At 43.3% G+C, this 24,914-nt stretch overlaps 1 long non-coding RNA gene across 1 annotated transcript; it reads right to left on the bottom strand.

The window, feature by feature from the left end:
• Nucleotides 1-1,770: 1,770 nt before the first annotated feature.
• On the bottom strand, nt 1,771-9,577 carry LOC123386585. Its single transcript, XR_006600684.1, has 5 exons — nt 9,483-9,577; nt 7,622-7,798; nt 6,244-6,386; nt 5,156-5,410; nt 1,771-2,461 (listed from the first exon to the last, which is right to left on the bottom strand). It is a non-coding gene; the product is annotated as an uncharacterized LOC123386585 (long non-coding RNA).
• Nucleotides 9,578-24,914: the final 15,337 nt, after the last annotated feature.

Genomic DNA, 24,914 nt, shown 5'->3' with positions numbered 1-24,914 from the left:
ACAGAGCATGAGCAGGGGAGGGTCAGAGAGAGAGGGAGACACAGAATCCGAAGCAGGCTCCAGGCTCTGAGCTGTCAGCACAGAGCCCGACGTGGGGCTCGAACTCACGAACTGTGAGATCATGACCTGAGCTGAAGTCGGACGCTTAACCGACTGAGCCACCCAGGCGCCCCTCAACTACTCTTTACAAACGGGTATCTCTAGATACCAAGATGGCAATGGTTACTTGGATCTAGTGTGTGGAAAAGTTATTTATTTTATTAAAAAAATTTTATACCCCAAATAATGTTTCTAGGGTAATGCCAGCCTAATGGAGCCCTAGACCAAGGGTAAGTACTGGATATACAGAAGTGGCCATGGTTTGTGAGAGGAAGCTTGGTGTAGTAGGAAGAGCGTTTGAGTTCTGTTATTTAAAAGCTGTGTGTGACCTTGGTCAAGTTACTTGACTTCCCTGAGCTTCATTCCTCATCTATAAACTGGAGATAATAATCACAGGACCTTACTCACAGGATTATCATTAGGCTTAATTAAAGGAATGTTATGGTTCTTTGTGACAGGCGATAGGAACCAACCCTGGCTGACATCGGCAGAAAAGCAATTATTGGAGGCTATTGAGATGCTCACAGAATTAACAGGAAGGTGAAAGAACCAGGGTCAGAGAATGAGCAGGCATTAGGGAAAGTGGGCAAAAGAAAAGAGTCAAGGTCACCAGCGGGTATGGTTGGTGGAGCCCATCCCTGGCTCCTCTACCACTGACACCAGTTCCTGCCGTGGCTGCCACCTGGCACTGTCAGTCACTGATGCCAGACTCTTCCCCAAAGGTGTCCAGGCATTGTCCCCTGTCAGAGCTGTACCGCACGGGAATCCAACCTGCTCGTGAGAGACTACCGTGAACCATTCAGGAGTTTTGCAAAATGGGTGTTGAAATATTTGTCGTTTGAAATCAGCCACTGTAATCAACACCACATAAATTAGCCAATGATAAAAATCAGGGCGGGGTTTTGTTTTCCCAAGAGACCCAGTTTCCCAGCCCACTGCTGCCTCAAATACGGAATGTTGAACGTTGGGCGTGAGCACCTGATCCCTTGAGTCCTGGACACATGGCTGTGCATCAGCCCTAAGGGGATGGGGAAGGGGAGAGACGGCCTTTTGGATTGCAGGAGGAAGTGGCCGCTCCCTTACCAAGACTGAAACCAAGAATCCAAGAGGATTCTGCCCAAAAGGCTGGAGATTTCACTGCTGAATCACCTCCCCAAATTTCAAGGATTTTCTACGGTATAGAAAGGGCTCATCTAAAGCTATGCCTTTACTCGTAACGAGTTCCCAATACGTGCTGGGTCCCTCCTTCTTTCTCTCTTTTCCCCAGTTTGGCCACATGTATAACCCTAACTTTTCTATTTGGTATGTGTTCTGAAATTCTGGCTGTAACAAAAATGAAGCCTTAATAAAGCCTTGTCCTAAGTTGTATGAAGTTAAGGAGTTAAGGAGTTAAGGCCAGCTCAAAGCTTCCAACATTAAATCAATAACTGTAAACATTATGTTCTCCATTAAGGAAATGAACATCTTTTGATGGAAGAGTTATTGTCCTTAAATCTGCACATTTAAGTATTTTTGAAATAAAAGTAACTAATATAGGCAAACACTTGAAACAAGATAAATTTCTTGCAAAGATACTAAGGGTCTGAGGTGCCTGGCTGACTCAGTAGGGACAGCATGCAACTCCTGACCTGGGGGGCATGGGTTGGAGCCCCATGTTGGGTGGGGAGCCTACTTAAAAAAAAAGATACTGGAGGTTTTTCTGTGTATTCAGTTATACCAAATCCTACTGGGAGAATTTTTACTTGAAAAAATGAAGTTAGAGCAGAGGAATCTTCCAAGTGAGAATATAGGGCAGACAGTTAGTCCTCTTTTTCCTTCACATTAATAAATAAGTTACCTGGTTAATCAGCCAGAGGTTAGAAAAAAAATATTCATAAATTTTCATGAAATTGCTTTTTTTATAATATTAGCTACAAATGATTTCTGTCCTAGGACTTGAATGAAGAGGAGGAAAAAGTGCTTTTCTAATAGAAATTGCATTGCCCAACATGCTTTTTCATATGCATCTTTAATTTATGTTTAATTCATGTTGCATATTCAACACTCTGTGTGTATAGTTGGAGGGTGCCTGAGCTCACATTGGAAATTAGGAAAATTTGCCACTATTCAGAGTCAGCTTTAATTTTTTCTAGATGGTTCAAGAGGAAGAGACTTTTTTTTTTCCCTAGGTGGAATAACTCATTCTGAAAGAGGCATTTGGAAGTTCCTTTACCTGCAGCTTTTGCTCAAGGGTCTGGAAGGGAGGATGTGGGGGTTGAGGGCAGGAGAGGCACCACGGGCTGGGAGAAGGAGCTCCACTTGGACTCAACCCCAGTGTGTTAGTGACAGGAGCAGGTCTCCTGGCCTCCTTCGGGTTCCCCATCTGAAAAATAAGGGTGCATTCGGTAGTTCATTTTCTATTTCCGTTCCCCCTGAACATTTGCGTCCCCGTTACTGATTTTGATCCCATCTCTCAATCGAAAAAGAACCCTCCATTGCTTGTAGTTCAGTTGGACGTTAATGAAAAATTGGCAAACAGACATGAAGGGATTTTCAATCAGTGGTGCCCCAGTTCACACCCGCATTTCAGAAACCCCTGCTTGTGACCGTTCTCAAGGAGTACACACGGATTTTTTGGTAGTGCTGGCCGGGGAATAGCGTCTCTATAGAAACCAGGTGAATGCTTCCTTGCAATTAAGTATCTTCTCGACATTTGCGTGTCAAGTTAATTGATAAAACGGGGAGCTCTTCCAACATCTCCAAGTCCTTCTGTCAGCTTACAAGTCAAATCCTAAATTAGATACAACACCTGAATGGGGCATGCAAGCTGAGAGGAGCCCTCAGTGTTGTCATGACAACAGGGAAATGCCAGGTCTCTCCACACATGCATATTCCACTGTCAGGTTTTTTTTTTTCCTTTTTTTTTTTCAACTTTTTTTATTTTTATTTTATTTTTTTATTTTTGGGACAGAGAGCATGAACGGGGGAGGGGCAGAGAGAGAGGGAGACACAGAATCGGAAACAGGCTCCAGGCTCCGAGCCATCAGCCCAGAGCCCGACGCGGGGCTCGAACTCACGGACCGCGAGATCGTGACCTGGCTGAAGTCGGACGCTTAACCGACTGCGCCACCCAGGCGCCCCTCCACTGTCAGGTTTTTACACACTGGTTGTTATTATATTTTCTACCGTGAGCAGAAATGAAGTAACATCTTGGGTTTTCCCTAAGGGATTCAAAGCCATTTGTATTCTTGTGGTTGGTCTGCTTCCTTCCTCTTCTATAACCCCCAACCTGGGTGTTTTCAGAGTTGCGGCATCTGCTAGGACTCAGCTACCACAGGGCATCTCTAGAGGCTCCCAAGCAACATTTGGGGGCTGGGACCGGAGCAGTGCAGATCTAGGGAGCCTATGCTTTCATACTTCCGAGTCTAGCTTCTCTGGAAACCAGCTTTATACGATGGTTTGAGAATAAATAGAAATAATGGAAGCCCCCAAATGCATCACTGGTGGTAGGGCTATTACAGCCAGGAAGAGATTTCATTCGTACCCAAACTATAGGGCTAAACTAGGTAACACACATACAGTGTTATTCCATTCCCCCCCCTCCAGCCCATAATGTATAGATGATTGTGAAATTCCAGAGTACTACCTGTCTTCTGGAGGATGGTGGAATGATAAACTCTGGAAGGGAACATTTTCTGATGGGTCAAGCCCAGTTTCCTTGCACCTGTTACGTCTGAAAGAATCAAGAGGCTAAACCCCCCTAAGGTTTGGTTTGGAAAGCCAAGCAGGGTGTGTATCAAGGCACTGTGATAGGAAGATGCATCTTATTATAAAGAAATTGATGTGCCGAAACTAGTCATAGTTTTGTGCCGAGCCCTTTGTTTTGAACGTCGGGTGAACAGGGAATCTCCATTCAAGAGAGATCAAGACTTTCTGACCTGGGGCTGTGTCACAGGTAGGTTTAGATCAGTTTAGAAATGTTGGTTTGATTGTTCACCCTGGAATGCTCCCGGTGCTCTGACAAGAAGAGAAACACGCTTTGTTCTGAAGCATATGCCGTCCCAGCTCTTCAGGCAGGTTTGAAACCAAGAGCCCAAATGGACGCACGCACTGTTTTTAATATTTTGTAGCAACGCATGTCTCCGCATTCACTCCAAGCTGGCTCAGTTTTCCATTTCCTGTGTAGATTTATTCTCAGACTGGGAACAACTTCATCATCTACTTCTGCAGATTAATTCCTGAGTCAGGCACAGTTTCTCCTGAAAACCGATCACAAAGTCTAGGTTTTGAGAACTGGAGTTTGACCATTTCTTAGTCTCAGTGTTCCAGGATCGGATGATCCGTGAAGATCTACTGTGACAGAACCACTTCTGATTTATGAGGTGGCCTGGAACCTCCAATGAGCAGAGAAAAGAAACAATGACAATTCCATAAGACTGCTACCGATTATTAGGAATCTGCTAGATTCCGAGCATTTTGTGTATCTTAACCTCACTTAATCTGCATTTGTGCATCTGTGCATTTGAACTCGTTTTCGGAGGGAGAAACTCGTTCCAGAGATGAACTTGCCCAGATTACATGGCTCTGGTTTGCTAAAATGCAAACCTGAGTGGGCCTGAGTCTTCTGCCCGACAGTTACACACTAAGCAGTGCTGTGTCACTAGTCAATCAACCACAGAGCATGGTATATTTCTGTCTGTACCTGTAAGCTTAGTAAGTATTTTTAATGTTTGTGTTCTGGAAGACCGTGGCTCTCTATTGCAGTGAAGGCCATAGAATCTATCATAATAACAGAGAGGCAAGCCCTTGATGAATAGAAATTGAATAGCGATAAATTGGAATAATACTATGTGGAAAGGAAAGAAGATATTTCTTACTAACTAGATGAGATTGTGTCCAGGGATGTAAGAGGCGATCCTTCAGTATTTATTGGAATGCCAACAGAAGCAGAGTCCCGTATTAGAGTCGTTAGCAAAAACTCAGTACAAAACCTTGGCTAACAGCTACCGGGGTTTCACTTTTCATGAAGTACAAGCGGAAGGTAAATGTTGCTTGTGCTCTGTCAAGTGACATTTACCTTGTGTGAAAGGGTCTGCCGACATCAGAGGTCAGGAAAAGGACGAGTTGCTGGCAAAGGAGACTGAAAAAAGGGAAGCGCCAGTGAAACACAAGGCAAACTATGAGTTTCGTGTCCAGGATGAAAAATAAGAGGAGGGCTTTAAGGAGAGACAGATGCTGGTCATGTGCTGCTGAGTATCGGTGAAGTCCAGGGATTCCTTCCCTCTGCATTTTCTGAAGATGCTTCTTCCTCCTCACCCCCATGACTGCTTCCCTAAATACATAGATACAACGTAAATTCATAAATACAACAAAAGTAAGTCCAGAAATACAGCAGCCCCGCAAGGGACCTCCTCGCTTCTTGATTCAGCTTCGCACGGGCCATACCCTGTGCTGTCCCCAGGGTGGGTAATCTCTCGGGACTGCAACACCGTATGTCTCACCCCGACTTAAAACTGGGCAACGGCTCTCCATTACGCACAAAATACAATCTTAGCTCCTTATGATGTCCTAGGAGGCCCTCCACCTCCCAGAACCTGACTCCCCCTCCTCACCAGCTCCGTTTCCTACACGCCGTTTGCTGTACCCCCCGGTAAATTACTTCTAATGTACTCTGCTTTTTGTTTCAACCTCCATGCAATCCCCGCTGGCAGATGCTGTACTCTCTGGCTAAAATGCTTTTCCTCACCTTGTCCTCCTAACCCTTTTTAATATATAGGTCTCAGTTCCAGAGTTATCTCCTCTCTAAAGTCTCCCCTGACTTTCTCTGAACAGATTAGGCATCGTCCATCTTAATATCCCGTAACTTGTCATATATATCTTGATTGTAGCACCCCATTTGTATTACAGCTGATTTTTATTGACATTAGGATACCAGCTGCTACCATGAAGCCATGAATTCCTTAAGTAGGGACCATGCCTCCTCTTGTAATGTCCCCAGGGTTGTGTACAGCATTTGATTTCCTATGAGAAGCTCCACAAGTATCCACTGAATGAATAAGACGTCAAAGACTTCATAACAATCTGCATTTTCCCATTGACTCTACTTTGGCAAAGCTTTCTCTCAGGGGATTAGTCACTTATTAAAAGTCATGGCTAATTACTCACCTGGCTCTTACCTTGCATGTTCCGGGTGAAAATACTGCCCCAATACTCCCAGATTTGGTCATTGTTCTGTTTTGTGATTCATCAGGGTACATTGTTGATCATTTCTTGCAGGGGCTCACAACTGTGAGTCATACAGTTGGTTCCTTATATTAGGGAAAAAAAAAAAACCCAAAACAAAGCCACTTGTCTCATTTATTGAAAGCTCAGAGCGGTGTTGCTTTAATTAAAATGAGCCAGTATTTGTCAAAGTTCCTCCAGCTACAGAGAGTATACCTTGAGACATAAGAAAACTTACTCTATTAAGGCTTCACATTAAAAAAATTTTTTTACTGAGGGTTGATGGGAGTGGGAGGGCGGGGAGGGTGGGTGACGGGTATTGAGGAGGGCACATTTTGGGATGAGCACTGGGTGTTGTATGGAAACCAATTTGACAATAAATTTCATATTAAAAAAATAAAAATAAATAAATAAATAAAAAGTTTTTTACATTTATGTATTTTTGAGAGACTGAGAGAGACAGAGCGTGAGTGGGGGGGGGGGGCAGAGAGCGAAGGAGACACAGAATCAGAAGCAGGCTCCAGGCTCTAAGCTGTCAGCACAGAGCCTGACCCAGGGCTTGAACCCATGAATTGTGAGATCATGACCTGAGCCGAAGTCAGACACTCAACCGACTGAGCCACCCAGGTGCCCCAAGGCTCCACATTTTTATTAATATAATTTTTAAAGAAAATACCTTATATAACTTAGCCGTAACCCATCTAGAACAGATATAGGGAGGAGAGGGGAGTAGACTACATTAGTTTAGAATTGCAATAGTTTCTTGAGATTTATGGAAAGCACAACAAAATCAGATTCTGGCATTTAAGTACATTCCAGTAGAAAATATTGTAATATTTCCCTGACACTAGGTTGCGTAATATTATGAATATGATCATCTCTCTCTTGTTTTTTTTTTTTTTTTTTTTTTTGTCTTGGCATCTATTAAAAAAAGCTATTTCAAGATCTATTTACTGCTAAAAGATTAACAAGATAAAATTCAAGCTTTAAGTGTTATTAAAGCAGGCATTTTGACCTCTCCAAATTTGGCCTTTTAGATATATTCTGGCCCTTCCCTCTGTTTTGTTACTAAATTCATACCAGAAGAATGAGAATCTGTCCAATTTTTAGAGGCCTAGAAAAGAAATCTCCACCAGGAACTCATTTGAGCATACACTAACCCTCCAGGACTTCTTTCTCGTGTCTTCTCAAAGCATGTCCCTATGCTTCTGCCAAAGCCCCTTGCCTTCTCCAAACCTGAACACCACCATGCATAAACCCACATCTTCTATGGGAGTGCTTTGACTTCACCTAACAGAAATCTGAATTCAAACGGCCTTACACAGTCAGAAAACTTATCACCCCTCATAGCAGCCGGTCAGAGGGTGTGTGAGTATCTGGACTTGTTTGATCTGGTGGCTCAAGAATATCCGTGAGGGCACAGATCTTTCCATGTTCCCTTGACCATCCCCAGAGCATGCTTCCATCTCAAGCAGGCAGCAGGATGGCTGGACAAGTCCTGAAGACAAAATTCAGAGGGAGAAGAGCGGTTACTTCTTCCTACGTCTCCTTAGGAGAGAGGAAACCTTTTCTAGGAATCCTCCTGCACACTTCTCCTCGTGCTCTTGGTCAGAATAGGCCATTCTTGAACCAGGCACGGACAAAAATGGTATGTCTATGGTTGACCGATCACGGCTGGAGTGAATCACAAAGGCCACCACATCTGCCTGGCATTCCTCTGGCATTCCTCTCTGGCCTCTGGACCTCTCCCGATACCCTGTGCCATTTCATTCAGTGAGCGGGAAGAGAAGGACCAAGGAGAGGAGGACAAGAGAACACAGAGAGGAAAGCGAGGGTCATTCAAGATTCTACTAGAGATTAACAGCTTCAAAATGGAGAAGAGAATTGATTGGAACAAATCCTTTTCCATATTTATTAAGAGAGTTAGCTCATGTGATTGGAGTTCCTATTTAACTCTAAAATGCTCGATAGGAGTCTGGACAGTGAACTTAGACAAGCGTGTGTGTCTTAAGGTCAATTAGTTTCATTGTGTTGAGCCTCAGTTTACTCATTCGAAAAATAAGAGTTATAAGCATCCTGGGGGTTGTCATGAGCACTAGAAATATTTTACAACAACTGTCAGCATCACACCTGGAATTTTATATACAGGTAGTTAATATGTGACAGCTGTTGTTTATAATAATAAAGAGAAGGAATTAGAGATGCTAGGACAGTTGCCAGTACAGTCAGCAGCAGGGGCCCCAGGAAGGCAGAACACTTTTGATTGATTATCATGAGATGGTAACTGTCAATATTGAATTATTCATTGTGCGAACTGCATTATTTATGCTGTCTCATTTAACTCTTTGTTGCTCTTCTCCTTTTAGAGACGAGCATTCAGAGGGTCACAGGGGTGGTGAGGGGAAGAGCCTGGTCTAGAATTTGGATTTACCTTGTGTCAAAGCCCAGGGTGTTAACCATAACATGATAGTTTCCAGACATGAGTCCCTTTTCTCAAGGTCACCTGGCTTGTACATTCTGAACAAACCACACCAGCATAGTACAACCACTTTTATATTTCTTTGATTTTGCTCCCTTTATCCCATTTTGAATCTTTTAAAATTGCATGTATGTTGATAATCTGTTATCGTAGACAGTCTGTTTTCACTCCTTGTCGACACAAAACCTCTCCATAATCCCTACAAAGAAATCTGCTGGCACCAATGATTAGTGAGCAAAGCAAATTTCACTAAAGACTTTATGGCAGGGACAGAAGGGGGGGATTATATTATACACTTCACAGCAAGCTATTGATGATTCTCAACCAACCCATCTGCTCTCAAGATTCTTGCTTTGCCACCGAATCTGCAGTGTGGTGGGTTATTCTCCTCGGTCCTTCCCCGTGGCAAAGCCTTCTCTGCGTCTTATCTCCTTTCACTTGATCCCTCATCTCCAATCCAATGATCCCATCCCCCTTTTCTTTGCACGACATTTAGCACTTCTCCGCCTTCAGCCTTCAACTTACACACCCGGCCCATCTCTGGAATCAACTAAAAATGTCTCCTCCGCATAGGAACCCAACATCCTTAGGAAACGGGCAGGGAAGAGAGATAAATAAGAATTCCTCGTCTTTTAAATGTAAAAACTGCCTCAGATCATCTTGGGTTGAAGTAGGGGGATACATAAATAAGTATCTCATTTACCTGGTTACGCATGCTGGCCAGGTTCGCTCTCCAGCATTTATGGCCTCTGGCTCTACTGACCTGCTTCTTCATTTGTTATCAGGATAGCCTCCTGGAAAATGTTTATGAGATTACGTGACTATTAACAGTTATCCTCTTTATTTCCACAGGTATTTATATATCTTTTAGAAATATTTCCTCTGACTCTCCAGGTAGTACATGCTCATTATACATTATACGGAAAATCCAGGAAAGTATCATGGAAAACATAAAAATGACTTACAATTCTACTGCCCATAGTGACCCTCTGTTAACATTTGCGTATATTATCTTACAGATTTTTTTTTTCTTTTCTGTCTCTCTTTCTGTCTACCTTCAGATCTCTTAAAGAATTAAAGAAGTGTTCAAGAACAGAAAGCTCTCTTTCCTTCACTGTGGAAGATGAAAGGGGAAGAATCAGTTCAACAAATGATCTCCAAGATGAGCATCAGAACGACTCTTTGCTCCCTGTGATGAGAAGGGGAGGCCACACAAGATTAAAGAGAAAACTACAAGGGCACCTAATTTCTATAAGGACAGTCCCCAAATTCCCGCCACTCAGGCAGTAATGGTAAAATACAGAAACACAAGAAATATGTGTGTAATTTTTACATTTTTTAAAATGTTTATTTATCTTTAAGAAAAAGAGACACACAGAGTCAGCAGGGGAGGGGCAGAGAGAGGGAGACACAGAATCTGAATCAGGCTCCAGGCTCTGAGCTGTCGGCACAGGGACCCACACGGAGCTCGAACCCACAAACCGTGAGATCATGACCTGAGCCGAAGTCGGACGCTTAACCGACTGAGCCACCCAGGTGCCCCAGTAATTTTTTTTCAAATAATTTTAAGAGTTTTATTTATTTACTTATTTTTAACATTTTTTTTTTTATTATTTATTTTTGGGACAGAGAGAGACAGAGCATGAACAGGGGAGGGGCAGAGAGAGAGGGAGACACAGAATCGGAAACAGGCTCCAGGCTCTGAGCCGTCAGCCCAGAGCCCGACGCGGGGCTCGAACTCACGGACCGCGAGATCGTGACCTGGCTGAAGTCGGACGCTCAACCGACTGCGCCACCCAGGCGCCCCTATTTACTTATTTTTAAAAGATAATTTATTGTCAAGTTGGCTAACATACAGTGTATACAGTATGCTCTTGGTTTTGGGGATAGATTCCCGTGATTCATCGCTTACATACAACACCCAGTGCTCATTCCAACAAGTGATCTCCTCAGTGCCCATCACCCATTTTCCCCCTCTCCCCCGTGCCCACCAATCAACCCTCAGTTTGTTCTTTATAGTTAAGTGTCTCTTATAGTTTGCCTCCCTCTCTGTTCGAAACTATTTTTTTCCCCTCCTCTTCCCCCATGGTCTTCTGTTAAGTCCCTCAAGTTCCACAAATGAATGAAAACATGATATCTGTCTTTCTCTGACTGACTTATTTCACTTAGCACCATACTCTCCAGCTTCATCCACGTTGTTGCAAATGGCAGGATTTCATTCTCATTGCCAAGTAGTATTTCATTGTATATGTAAGCCACATCTTTTTTTTTAAATTTTTAAATGTTTATTTATTTTTGAGAGAGAGAGAGAGAGAGAGACAGACAGAGCATGAGCAGGGGAGGGGCCGAGAGAGAGGGAGACACAGAACCTGAAGCAGGCTCCAGGCTCTGAGCTGTCAGCACAGAGCCTGACGCGGGGCTCGAACCCACAAGCCGTGAGATCGTGACCTGAGCTGAAGTAGGATGCTTAACTGACTGAGCCACCCAGGCGCCCCTAAACCACATGTTTATCCATTTGGTGCCCCAGGAATTTTTACATTTTAAGAATATATAAAACAAATATAGCAATCATCCTGAACCTGTGATTTATTTTTATTTTTTATTTATTTTTTTAAGTTTACTTGTTTATATTTAGAGAGAGAGAGAGAGCAAGAGAATGAGAGAAAGGGTTGAGAGAGCGGGAGAGATAGAATCCCAAGCAGTCTCTGCACTGTCAGCATGGAGCAAGCCCAACATGGGGCTCAAACTTATGAAGTGTGAGACTATGACCTACACTGAAATCAAGAGTTGGATGCTTAACTGACGGAGCCCCCCAGGCCCCCCAAGATCTTAAGTTTTGATAATAAAGGCACAGCAGTAATGAATTTCATGAAACCAACAAACGAAACAAACCCCAAATGTCTTGTTTGGTCTCCTATAGGAGAAAAATCTCTTTTATTTCTTCACTAACAAACTCTAAATTCTTTTTTAGTTTGAACTCCAGTTTTGTTTTGTTTTGTTTTACTGACTTCCATCCCCTCTCTTCAGCCATATCAATGTATCACACATCTTTTATCCATAGCTTCCATTTCTGATCAAGCCTATCCTATTGCTACCTTACCGGCCTTGTCTTTCCTTCTTTTCTCCTCCCATATAATTCTGAGACTATCTTTTCAGGCTTAGTTCAAATATCTTCTCTTCTGTAAAAATGTCACAGACTAACAGTTCTTGCCATACTCTAAACTCCAGTAGCAACTTTGGTCTAATTTCCCCTCAGTTAGGCATTCATTCAGCAATTATTTATGTTGGACATGATACCTTAACATTTGACGTGTGTATACACTACTTCTTCAAATGATTGTAAAATTTTCCAGAATTGGGCCTATGCTCTATCCTTCTTTGTCCTCCTAGCCTCTTTCTCCTCCTTGGTGGCCACCTCATCTACCAGCAGGTGGGATAGCACCTTGTAAAAAGTAATCAGTTAGCACTCGATGGATTGATTTATTGACCACAGTGACATTCCAGGAGACAAGACAACAATGACCCTTTTGAAGCAATGCTTTACCTTGGGTGAAGGGGGCTGTATAAAAGCCAGTGTAAACCCCAGGGGTGGTAGTTCATCCATGTTTGGGGCTTGATGTGAAATCAGCAGAAGTTATGCCAGCCCAGGTGGCTCTCAGAGAACAGAGATAATATAGATGCCATCACATGGGACGCTCAGAGCAATCCATTTCTACCGACATTTCTACAGAGTCAGGCAGTTTTTCACTATTTCCAGCTTCAACGACCTGTTCTTATGAGTAAATGTGACTCATTACACATATTTAACGAGTTCCAGTCAAGGGGAAAAACACCTCGAACTGGCAGTGGTGCACGGTAGATGCTCGGAAATCTTTCCTTTGCCCCCTTAGCTTTGGGTGGCAAATGTTCTGGTTGTTTCCAAAGATGGCCCCTCTTTGCCCAATTCCCCACTCCTGCCTCAGAGATTTCATGAGATGAGTTTTGGGTTGTGGATGACAGTTCTTTATATTATAGTGCTTTATGGTATACTAAACCACTTCCAGGTGTACGATTTCATTTGGGTGTCACATGACTCCAGTCAGATGGAGATTATTAATCCCTACTTTTCAAGTGGGAAAATTGAGCCTCAGAGAACTTACATGGCTTGCTTTTGGTGAATAACTTGAACTTGGATTTTCCAATTTAATAAAGGAGAAAGAATGAAAAGAAGGAGAGGAAGTTTTGTTTTGTTTGGAATGGTATTACCTTGAGAATACCACTGTGGTGGAGAGACTGCTGATGGTCTCCCAAATACAGGTAGATGTACCATTAAGTGAATGTGTTGAGTGGGACTGGATGTTAGGGAGCCTCAGAGAGCCTCAAACATTTCATGGTTTTCCATTAGCACAAAGGTAAAGATGTACCTCTGTAACATGGCTCAAATGCTCAACAGGATGTAGCCCAGCTGTCCAGACCCATCAAAGGCTGAAAACCATGAAATGTTTGAGTGTGGGGTACGAGGAGAGCTATAATCACATAGGCCTTAAAAATTAAACAAAACAAAACAACCCACTCCTTATTGGTGAGTGGTATTCCATGGTGTAGAAATACATAGCTTATTTAACCATTTCCTTACAGAAGGACATTATGATTATTGCCAGTTTTTAGCTATTACAAATAAAGCTGTTATGACCAAGCATGTATAGGTTTTTTGGGTGGACATAAGTTTTCGTTTCTTTGAGATAAATGCCCAGGAGTACCATTGCTGAGTCACGTGGTAGCTCTATATTCAACTTTAAAAAAATTGGCTAAACTATTTCCCAGAGGGGTTGTATCATTTTACAATACCATCAGCAATATATGAGAGATTTTGTTTCTCTCCACCCTCGCCAGCATTTGGTATTGTCACTACATTTGATATTAGCCGTTTTTATATCTCACCGTGGTCTTAATTCGTACCTCCCTAATGGCTAGTGACGTTGAAAATCTTTTCATATGCTCAGTTGCCATCTCTATATCTTCCTCAGGGAAATGTGTCTTCGTGTCTTTTGCCCATTTTCTAATTATATTGTTTGGGTTTTTTGAATGTGAAGTTTTGAGAATTCTTTATCTATTCTAGGTCTGAGTCTTTGTTAGGTATGTGGCTTGTCATTTTTGTCTCCCGCTCTGTGCCGTGTCTTTTCATCAAGGTTTTTCACAGAGCACAAGTTTTAAATCTGGATGAAGTCCAATTTATTAACATGTTCTGTTATAGTGTCATGTTAAAGACCTCTTTACTGACCTTTGAGTCTCAAAGATTCTCTTCTGTCTAATCTTCTAAAATTTTTATAGTTGTTGTACATTTAAGCCTACGACCCATTTAGAGTTAAATTTTTTTTATATATGAGACAAGATGTGGGTCAACCTTTTTATTTTTGTTTGGTCTGTGGGTATCACATTGCCCTAGCGTATTTCTTGGCAATGCTATCCTTCCTCCATCAAACTGCTTTTGCACTTTTGTTAAAAGTCAGGGAGCCATATTTTATGGAGGGATTTCTTGGTTCTCTCTCTTCTGTTGATGGACGTGTCTTATCCTTTTGCTAATACCATACAGTACTGACTACAACTACATAACAACTCGTAAAATCAGGTAGACTGATTCTTCTCACTCTTTTCTTCTTTTCCAGAATTGTTTTAGCCATTCTAGTTCCTTTATCTCTCCATGTAAACTTTACAATAATCTTGCCGTGTCCACAGAAAATCTTGCTGGGGATTTAATACGGATAGCGGTAAGCTGTATATCAACTTTGAAAAAATGGACATCTTTATTATGTTGAGTCTCTTGATCCAGAAACAAAGAATATCTCACACCATTTATTTTGATCTTTGATTTTTTCCCACCAGTGTTGTGTAGTTTCTGGTGTATGAGTCCTGGACATGTATTTCACTTAAATTTTTTTTAAAGTTTATTTATTTACTTTGAGAGACAGAGAGATAGCAACCCAGGGAGGGGAAGAAAGAGGGAGAGGAAGAGGGAGAGAGAGAGAATCCCAAGCAAGCTCCACACTGCCAGTGCAGAGCCTGACAGGGGAGGCTTGAACCCATGAACCGTGAGATCATACCTGAGTTGAAATCTAGAGTCAGACGCTTAACTGATTGAGCCACCCAGGTGTCCCCATGTACTTCACTTTTTTTTGTTTTTTTTTTTTTTTCAACGTTTATTTATTTTTGGGACAGAGAGAGACAGAGCATGAACGGGGGAGGGGCAGAGAGAGAGGGAGACACAGCATCAGAAACAGGCTCCAGGCTCTGAGCCATCAACCCAGAGCCCGACGCGGGGCTCGAACTCACAGACCGCGAGATCGTGACCTGGCTGAAGTCGGACGCTTAACCGACTGCGCCACCCAGGCGCCCCTGTACTTCACTTTTTAAAGCAGCTGTAAATGGTTTTGTATTTTTTGATTTCAGTTTCCAGATGGTCAATGCTAGTATATAGAAATGGAATTGATTTTTGCATGGTGGTTTTATATGTTGTGACCTTGCTGAACTTGTAAGTTCTGGGAGTTTTGTGTAGATTCCTTGATATTTTGTATGTAGAATATCATGGAATCTTCAGATATGGGCAGTTTTATTTCTTCTTTTCCAATCTGATGTACTTTATTTCCTTTTTTTGCCTTATTGCTCTGGACAGATCTTCCTGTATTTTGTCAGACAACAGTGATAAGATTCTTCATTGTATGAGGAAAGCATTCATTCTTTTATTGTTAACTGTAATGGTAGCTAGAGATTTTTTTGTAGATATCTTTTACTAAATTGAGGAAGTTCCTCTCCTTTCAGAAAGTTTTTTTAAAATCATGAATGGCTATTGAATTTTTTTCAAAAAATTTTTTTGCATTTATTGATAAGATTATGCAACTTTTCTCTTTTAGCCTGTTAATGTTGTGATTCACATTGATTTAATTTTGAATATTAACCAGCCTTGCATTCCTGGAATAAAGCCCACTTGTGCATAGTATATAATTCTTTCTATATATCGCTGAATTCTGCTTGCTAACATTTTGTTAAAATTTTTTGGACAAATACTAATGAAGGCTAATTGGTCTGTACTTTTCTCTTGTTTTGGAACTGTCTTTGTCTGGTTTTGTTATTAGGGTAATACTAGCTTCATAAAGTGAATCGAGAAGTTTTCCCTTTATCTTTTATTTTGTACATGAGATTGCATAGAAATCTGTGTTCATTCTCCTCTAAGCATTTGGAAGAATTCTTCAATGAAATTATCTGGGTCTAGAGTTTTTTTTTTTTTTTTTTTGGAGAGTTTTAAAATTACTAAGTCAATTTCCTTAATAGTCATCGGGCTATTCAAATTGTCTACTTCATATGGGATAAGTTATGGTAGTCTGTGTTTTTGAGGTATTACCCTTTTGATGTGTACAGGTTCTGAGCGGCATTCCATTTCATTCCTGACACTGGTATTTTGTGTCTTCTCCCTTTTTTCTCCTTCTCAGTCTTGCAGGATGTTTGTCAATTTTGTTGATCTTTTCAAAGAACCACCTTTTTGTTTCATGAACTTTCTCTATTGCTTTTCTATTTTTAACTTCATTGATTTCTGCTCTTATCGTCCTTCCTTCCTTCTTTCTTTGGGTTAATGTTGTCCTTGACTGTACGACATCACTGTAAATCAGCATCTCAAAAGACAGGGACCACCCGACTTGTGATTAGGTAACTGGAAGCCCAGGAAAACTGAAAAATATACACACCCCAATCCACTTCTCTCCCCTTGGGTAGAAACTGAGAAAGATAAAACCCTTCAGGTAAAAAATTAAGAGTTCTAGACAATAAACTCAAAACATTGGCAAATTTCTGCATAAAAGGAGTTGTCTTTAAGAGTCACTCAGGGGTGCCTGGGTGGCTCAGTTGGCTGAGCATCCAACTTCAGCTCACGGATCTCGCGGTCCATGAGTTTGAGCCCCGCGTCAGGCTCTGTGCTGACACCTGGGAGCCTGGAGCCTGCTTTGGATCCTATGTCTCTCTCTCTCTCTGCCCCTTCCCCACTCACACTCTGTCTCCCTCTTTCCCTCTCTGAAACATAAATACACATCAAAAAAAATTTTTGTAAGAGGCATGCAGTTGGCCCTGAGCTCATTCTTTATTCTGTTAGGGCCCCAGAAATCACAATTTGAAAACAAGGAATGAAGGAAAGAAACCAATACAGCTCCACGTAATAACGTGACATAGTCATTCCATTGTGACATGCTCGCTGTGAGAGAGGTTCTGCGACATGCAGGCTGTGTGTGTGTTCTCCTTTAGTGTCAGTCTCCTTTAGTGTCTGATGGAACCATCAGAGGAAGAAGAGCTTTAACTCAGTCAACCGACTCTTCTGAGCATCTAGCATGAGCAGGACACTGCGGCAAGGTTCGCGTATGGTACAAAAAAAAAAGAGTTTTAAAAGTCAAGAGGGGGTGCTTATCTTTAGCGAGGCGTTAGAATCCTAGGCACTGAAATGGCGAGTCCAGCTCCAAAATCATAGTCCCATGGTCTCTAATCCACCAGCGTATAAAATACCCCAATCCTGGGGCGCCTGGGTGGCGCAGTCGGTTAAGCGTCCGACTTCAGCCAGGTCACGATCTCGCGGTCTGTGGGTTCGAGCCCCGCATCAGGCTCTGGGCTGATGGCTCAGAGCCTGGAGCCTGTTTCCGATTCTGTGTCTCCCTCTCTCTCTGCTCCTCCCCCGTTCATGCTCTGTCTCTCTCTGTCCCAAAAATAAATAAACGTTGAAAAAAAAATACCCCAATCCTGGCAGATAACTGAGGCAGGTAGAACACGCCAGTGCTTCTGGATCCTGTGAGGAGTGGGCCCAGGGAGTACCGAATCAGGACTGTGAGAAACTGCTGGTGAATATCTGTCACCTGCTTGGGAAATGGCTGAGGACGAAGTGTGGCTGTCATTGCCTTTCTTTTACTGTTATTGTTCAGCATGCTCCTCCAGAGCTAGCGAGGAGGAGAAAAGGCACAACATCCTGACAACATTTATTAACACTTGGAGAGCTAGAGGCAGCTCCCCGGGGACTTGCAGGTGCTTCGCTATGCTCTCTTCCCACACTAGATGTCATCTCGGATGGGCCTGGGTCCCCCAGCTGGCTTGCAAAAGTCTCACGACACTGGGGGCACATTTCATGGCATTTCCCTCAGAAAACTCTAAAGCCAGTATACGCACTGGAGAACCGTCCTTCATTTTGCATTTGTGCTGTCCTTATTCCACAAAAGAGAGACCTGAAAATGTCAGCGGTTGAATACAGAACGGGGTTCTTAAAAATGGGTTTAAAAATGCATAATGGCAAATTTAAGTTCACAATTAAGGAAGGTCCAGGATTCTGCACTTAGTAGCAATTAGATCTTCCAGACTCTTTTATTTTGAAGTGCATCACCTTGTAAGGACTGTAAGAAAGACGTCCCCCTGAGCCGGGGGCATGAAAATATACATCCCCAGGGAATTCACAGAAAACACTGAGGAGGGTGTTTAACTGTCTAGAGTCTGTGGGAAAAGTAAGGTTTTGCACATTTCAGTAAAATCCCAGAGCTAAATAATAGCTACCACTGAGTACTTACCCTGTACCGGCACCGGCATTAAAAAATACCTCAGTCCAATAGGTATTAGTATCATCCCCATTCTCATGATTGTAACGTCGAGGGCTGGAAAGGCTGGGTAACATGCCTAGTGTCAATTAGCTAGTACATGTTTATGCCCAAATGAAGCCCCAATATATTTGATCTCACTGCATCTTCTGACTAGTGCTTCATAGTCAAATAAATAAAAGAGCAAGGAATCCAATTACCCATTTTTTCTATAAGTTGTTACTTGTGGTGCCATATCTGTGCCCCAGCTGTGCCTGAGAACATTAAAAGCAGACCACTCTTGGGGCGCCTGGGTGGCTCAGTCGGTTGAGCGTCCGACTTCAGCTCAGGTCCTGATCTCATGGTTCGTGAGTTCGAGCCCCGCATCGGGCTCTGTGCTGACGGCTCAGAGCCTGGAGCCTGCTTCCGATTCTGTGTCTCCCTCTCTCTCTGCCCCTCCCCTACTCATGCTCTGTCTCTCTCTATCTCAGAAATAAATAAACACTTAAAAAAATGTTTAAAAAAGTGGACCACTCTTTCAGACCAACAGTGGTACAAATCTACAATAAATTTTATTTCTACTCTACCCAATACAAAAAAATTTTTCCAGGGGTACCTGGTTAGCTCAGTTGGCCGACTCTTGATCTGGCTTAGGACATGATTTCATGGTTCTTGAGTTCAAGCTCCGCATCCAGCTCTGAGTTGATGGTATGGAACCTGCTTGGAATTCTCTGTCTCTCCCTCTCTCTCTGCCCCTCTCCTGCTCGTGCTCTCTCTCAAAAATAAATAAATACACATTAAAAAAAAAAAAGTTTCCAAAGCACAAAGCCTCTTTCAAAATGTCCCTTAAATTAGGCTGGTTTCCTCTTCCTGAGCATCATCTGTGGTATTCTCCTCCACGCACAGTAGCAATTGCCATGGTGAACTGCATTCTGGAAGCCCACGGGCCTCCTTCTGACATACAGTCTGAAGGTCAATAGTAGCCTTGGGCTACGTCACAATACTGACATTATTCACCTCACTCATCTCATCATTTTATCCTCTCACATATCATCACAAGAAGAAAGGTAAGTGCAGAACAATAGGATATTTTGAGAGAGAGAGAGAGAGAGAGAGAAAAACCACATTCCTAAATAACTTTTACCAGCATGTATTATTATACCTGTTCTATTTTATTATTTGTTATTGTTGTTAATCTCTTTCTGTGCCTAACTAATAAATTAAACTTTACCCTAGGAACGTCTGTATAGGAAAAATCATAACGTATATAGGGTTCAGTGCTATCTGGTTTCAGGCACCCAGTGGGGGTCTTGGAATGTAGCCCCCGCAGATAAGGGGGGCCCACAGTACTTAGAACTAAAATATTCGTGTCTGTTGGGGAGTACAACCTCGATTCTTAACTGAATGAGATCAAAAGAGATACCGGAGTGGCTTTGTTCTTTTGCTGTTTTCTAGTTAGTGACACGCCAGCCTCCGGGGCTCATGAGTTAAATTGGAGAATGTTCTCCCACTGCCTCAGGAACTTGTTTTCTGTCATCTCTAAGAATCTTAGGGACTTTACTTGTACGGACAAACTTGGTTCATCGATGGCATGAATATCGACAGAAAAATGTATAAACAGACCGGGACGTACTCTGATTTAGAAGGTAGAACAGAATAAAACAAAGTGAATATAAAATTACCTCTGGTAGTTAGTACTATAGTCTTTGAGATGGATTGGGGGCATCTCTGGGGAGAGTGAATTAATAACAATCCCTATTTATGGTAGTGCATAATAAGAATAATTAAGAAAATGAATATGCTGCATGGAGTTTCTCCCCCCCCCTTTTTTTTCCAGTGGACCCACAACACTGGGTGATTCAGCTCCTGCTGGAGCTGGATTCTTTTCCCAGGATCAACTGTGGGCCTCCCTGATGACACTTTAATAGAACAAGTGGGCACAGAGTGACAGCTGATGATGGGAAGCTCAGGCACAAAGTAGAGCTACCATCGCCTGGAGCTAAGCAAAAATTATACTGTTTAAAAATTCAGAGTCCAATAGCTGATATGTTGTCCACAAAAGGAGGAAAGGCAGAAAGTTTCCACTAAGAGGGGTAAGTTATAAACGCCAGGAAGTCATGAAGTGTGTATTTTTGATTGAGGCAAAAAGAGCCGATATAGAAAAGGAAACAGACTGAGGACAGATGACTTCCTGAAACTCTCACACATGGTGCCCTGGAAACAAATGTGGTTCCGGGGACTCACACGTGCCTGGGGGCCGAGAGGTCTTGAGAAGGTGACTTTGCCTTTGCAGACCTCAGCCTCCTCACCTTGACAGTGGCATCCTCTGACGTCCATGGCGTTGAAAGAGGCCCCCCTTGGAGAAGCTCCTCTCTACAAAACCACCTGTGTCAAGGAAAGAATTCTCGGGGAAAATGGAGCTGACTTGCTGTTCGCTCTAACAAATGGCTTTAAAATGCAACCAGAGAAAGATGGAAAGAGGAAATGCCACTGTGGCAATGACAGGTCTTCATGACGTTCTTCCCCTGATAATTTACTCTAAGTGAAGGGAAAAACCAGGACACGGAACTTTTGTCTCAGATGGAAAGAGGAAAATGGAAGCCGGGCATTTTGTTCTAATTCCTGTGCATTAAAGAAAAAAAAAAAGAAAGAAAGAAAAGAAAAAAAAAAAAACACATCTCCTTCTTGGTTTCCATAGCTACCCCACCCCACCAGTTTTCATTTGCAGCCAGCCTAACGCAGAGGTCAGGGACTTGTGGCATCACAGCTTTCTCGCCCTCCCCACAGCGCGACATGCCCTGGGTGACGCTGATCAACACCCCCGGATGTCACCCGAGGAGGGCAAAGCAAATTCAAACAGCTAAACAATTACCCTTTTCCCTTTTGGCTCTGAAATTCTTATCGAAAAGTGGCTCAAGAACGTCCTTCAAGCTAAATGCAAACTAGAGCACTGAGGTAAACAATGATTGTCTGTAACAAAGTAAAAACGGATTTAAATATTGCCAACAAATATGTTTCGTAGCCACAGTTTGAGGCACAATTGAAGATACTATGTGTTTTAATATTGCAATACAACAATGAAAAAATACTCTGAGTGACAGGATCAATTTTTCTCCTAGGGTTCCCTCCCTGAGTAACCAGGAACATGTTCTCTGGTGTTCTCCTGGGCTTCTCACACCTTCTCTGATATTACTCCCCAGGACTGTTTTCTGTCCCATTGTCATTCCAAGTGTCGATAGAGTCCACAGTCTCCATGTTCCCAAGCAGAGTAGGTCCAGACAGGGATGTCAACCACCTTTCCGGAACGTTGGGGAATGTTGGATCTTGGGACCTTCGGGCCCTGAATAAAACCTCAGGGTCTGTGCCTGGTTCCTAGCAGGCTCCCACGCGACTCACCCTCCCATAGTGACAAAGCTGTGGAATGAGGGTCCTCAGCCCAAGACGGCTCCTTGCTTCCAGTCCAGGGCAAGAAAATCCACCTGAGCACGCTCCCGGTTCTTCGACGAGAAGCTCCTCCTCTGCCCTCCTCCCCCTGAGACATGCAAGAGCAGATGATCTTCCAGGAGCCACACAAGTCTACACGTACATTTAGAGGTTTCCTGAGTAAGGATGGTTTTCTGATCAAAGACCGAACACACACGCTCATCTTCCTTCCGGAGGTCCACTGGAGAGATATCAGGAAGAAACACCAAAAGTTGCAGCTCCAATGGCGAAGTGAATGGAAGGCAGCCTCAGTAGAAGAGTTATTTGAACAGAAGTCTGAAGGATGTGAAGTCAATGGGGGGTGTGAAATGGACGGAGGAAGCCATAATTTGCATTGTTCACAAAGGGGCATCTAGACAGTCTGCCCCATAAGCCAAGCAAGGACCTCCTGCACATTTGAAGGCACCCGCCAACAGGGGCGAGGTGGGGTGTGTGGGCCCAAAAGAAAGAATGAACATTCAGGGAGAAGAACGGAGGTTTCAACTGAAAAAGAAACTATAATAACTACTCATGGTATAGGAAGGTCTCCTGGAAGAGGGTTGGAGCAGGTCTTGCGGGAGCCAGTCTGAAATCTCTCCGTTCTACAGGCACACAAAATAACTCAATCTGACGTTGAGTCAATTAACAAGTATTGATTATCCATCTTTTGTGTGTTAAGCTCATCCTGGGCATTGATGGTAGCCTATTTTATTTTTAATGGCATGTGATCAATTATATTCGTGGCACTAATCACTTTCATCTGTCCCTTGGCTCTTTTACCGAGTGCAGTCTGCCCAATGGGGAGTGGGAATTATAGGAACAGAAGACCTCCTTCTCCCACACAGACATTGGAAACAGTCCCTGCAAGTGAAATGATGGAAAACGGTAGAACTAAGTACCACCTGACCTACTCCGTGATGCTTTAGAGCTTGCGAAAGCACTTCTTTATCTCACGTTGTCCTATAACGCTGTAAAACAGGATATTTTTCCAACTGGGCTTTCCCTCCAAACCAGTGCTGAACCTACTGGGAAACGTAAAGATCGGATGACGTGATGCCTGCAAAGAGCTCCACGAGCCTGCGGTACCAGTGCCTGGTAAGAGGCGGCGGCTACAATGAGGCTTGGGACACAGAAAAAAGGAAAGTGGGGCAAAGTTTGCCTTTTCTTGTCATCACTCCCCCCCCCCCACTGTGCTTGCATGACTTTCTCTTTCTCTCTGTACCCCAATGTGTCTAGATTTTTACCCCCGGGCGCCCAAAGTCCCTTAGGTGCCCCCCACCCAGCCTTTAACCTCTGCTCCTACCTCCCATTCAAAATACATCAGTCTTATATCTTTTCTCTTACTTTTCTCCCCCCCACCCCCACCCCCAGACTATTTGGTATTTCTGCTCTTAGCTTTGCAATCCCTTTGTGAAGGCAAGGGCTAGACTTGACCGTCCTTGCCAAAGCAGACTGAATCCTTTCTACACAATTCATAATAAAATTTAATCCAAGGCTAATGGCATAGACACCCTTTCAAATGAGTTGGAGGAAAGGAAACAAAGTTCAGAGATAAGGAGCTTCTTTTAATGGTGACAGTGGTTGATCCTGGATCCCGAAGGTTTGTTTCAGAATCACAGAAGAATCTTCAACATAGGACATTTCTGTCTTTTTGCAAATGGAAAGTCGTAATTATTCGGGTATTCAGGAAAGGTCGGGGTCTGTTGGCATTGGAGGTTGTACCACCCAGGCAGGTGGGTGCCTGCTCTGTGGGCCCAAAGAGCTTGCCACAGGATTAGCTGAATGGAAGAAGATTCAGACTCTCCTCAGAAATACGTGTTGAGGGTTGGGGGGAAGAAAAGGGCTTTCGCTAGAGATTTAGCCACTGACCTGTGGAATAAATTTCAACTTTCTTCAGAACTTTTTTTTTATGTTTATTTATTTTTGAGAGTGAGAGAGGGACAGAGAGGGAGCATGAGCAGGCGAGGGGCAGAGAGAGAGAGGGAGACACAGAATCTGAAGCAGGGTCCAGGCTCTGAGCTGTCAGCACAGAGCCCGACGCGGCCCTCGAACCCGCGTCACGCATCGCCAGATCATGACCTGAGTCGAAGTCGGAAGCCCAACTGACTGAGCCATCCAGGCTCCCCAACTTCAACTTCCCTCAAATAGAGGAAGCAGCTTTAAGTCTTTTCCACAACAAACTCCACCTCTGAGCCTGGCACCACATCAAATTTCCTAGACTGAATATATAATTTTTACAACTACGTGGTAGAAACTTGGGTGAATATACGGTAGAGACCTGATTCCCATACGAAGACTGCTTGGTGTATTACGTAGGGTGGGTGCTATTGCTGAGTGATGGAAATGGTGAATCTGAGTGTGTGTGTGTGTGTGTGTGTGTGTGTGTGTGTGCGTGCATCCATCTGCAATGAAAAGGAGAGTGAGACAGTGGAATATTTACCTACAAAATTTGGCTTCAACCCCCCCCCCCATTCTATTTTGTTGTATATTATTACAACCATTTTCAGCCAAATAGGGCTTGTCTCACTTGGATTTTACAGGAAATAAACCCAGCATCCCGTAGTGGTGGGTGGTTGTGGAGTGATACTGTGATAGGAATTAACCATCTGCTGAATGGCTAAGCAAGGATCGTTACTGCCCAGATTCTAAGTCAGAGCTTCCTGTGGGGTCAGATGATTTCAGAAGAATTTTTATGGTGAGAATTAACTCTGAATGGCCCATCTGCCCACACTCCCTGGTCCAAATGAGAGCTGCCTCAGCCACACTGATCAACCACCTCTGAGGTTGAAGGGATCCTCCTAAGTTACCGGCACCAACTGGATGTGGACCCTGAGTGCGTCACAGTTACTGTTTTTTGTTTTTTGTTTTTTTTAACATTTATTTATTTTTGAGACAGAGAGAGACAGAGCATGAACGGGGGAGGGTCAGAGAGAGGGAGACACAGAATCTGAAACAGGCTCCGGGCTCTGAGCTGTCAGCACAGAGCCCGACGCGGGGCTCGAACCCACGGACCGTGAGATCATGACCTGAGCCAAAGTCGGGCGCCCAACCGACTGAGCCACCCAGGCGCCCCCACAGTTACTGTTTTTATCTCCGTGAGCTAT

This window comes from Felis catus, chromosome B4, assembly GCF_018350175.1.
Source record: "Felis catus isolate Fca126 chromosome B4, F.catus_Fca126_mat1.0, whole genome shotgun sequence".
In the NCBI taxonomy this organism is placed as follows: Eukaryota; Metazoa; Chordata; class Mammalia; order Carnivora; family Felidae; genus Felis; species Felis catus.
Note: the sequence above shows the minus strand (reverse complement) of the source record. Positions and strands in the feature narration are given on the sequence as shown.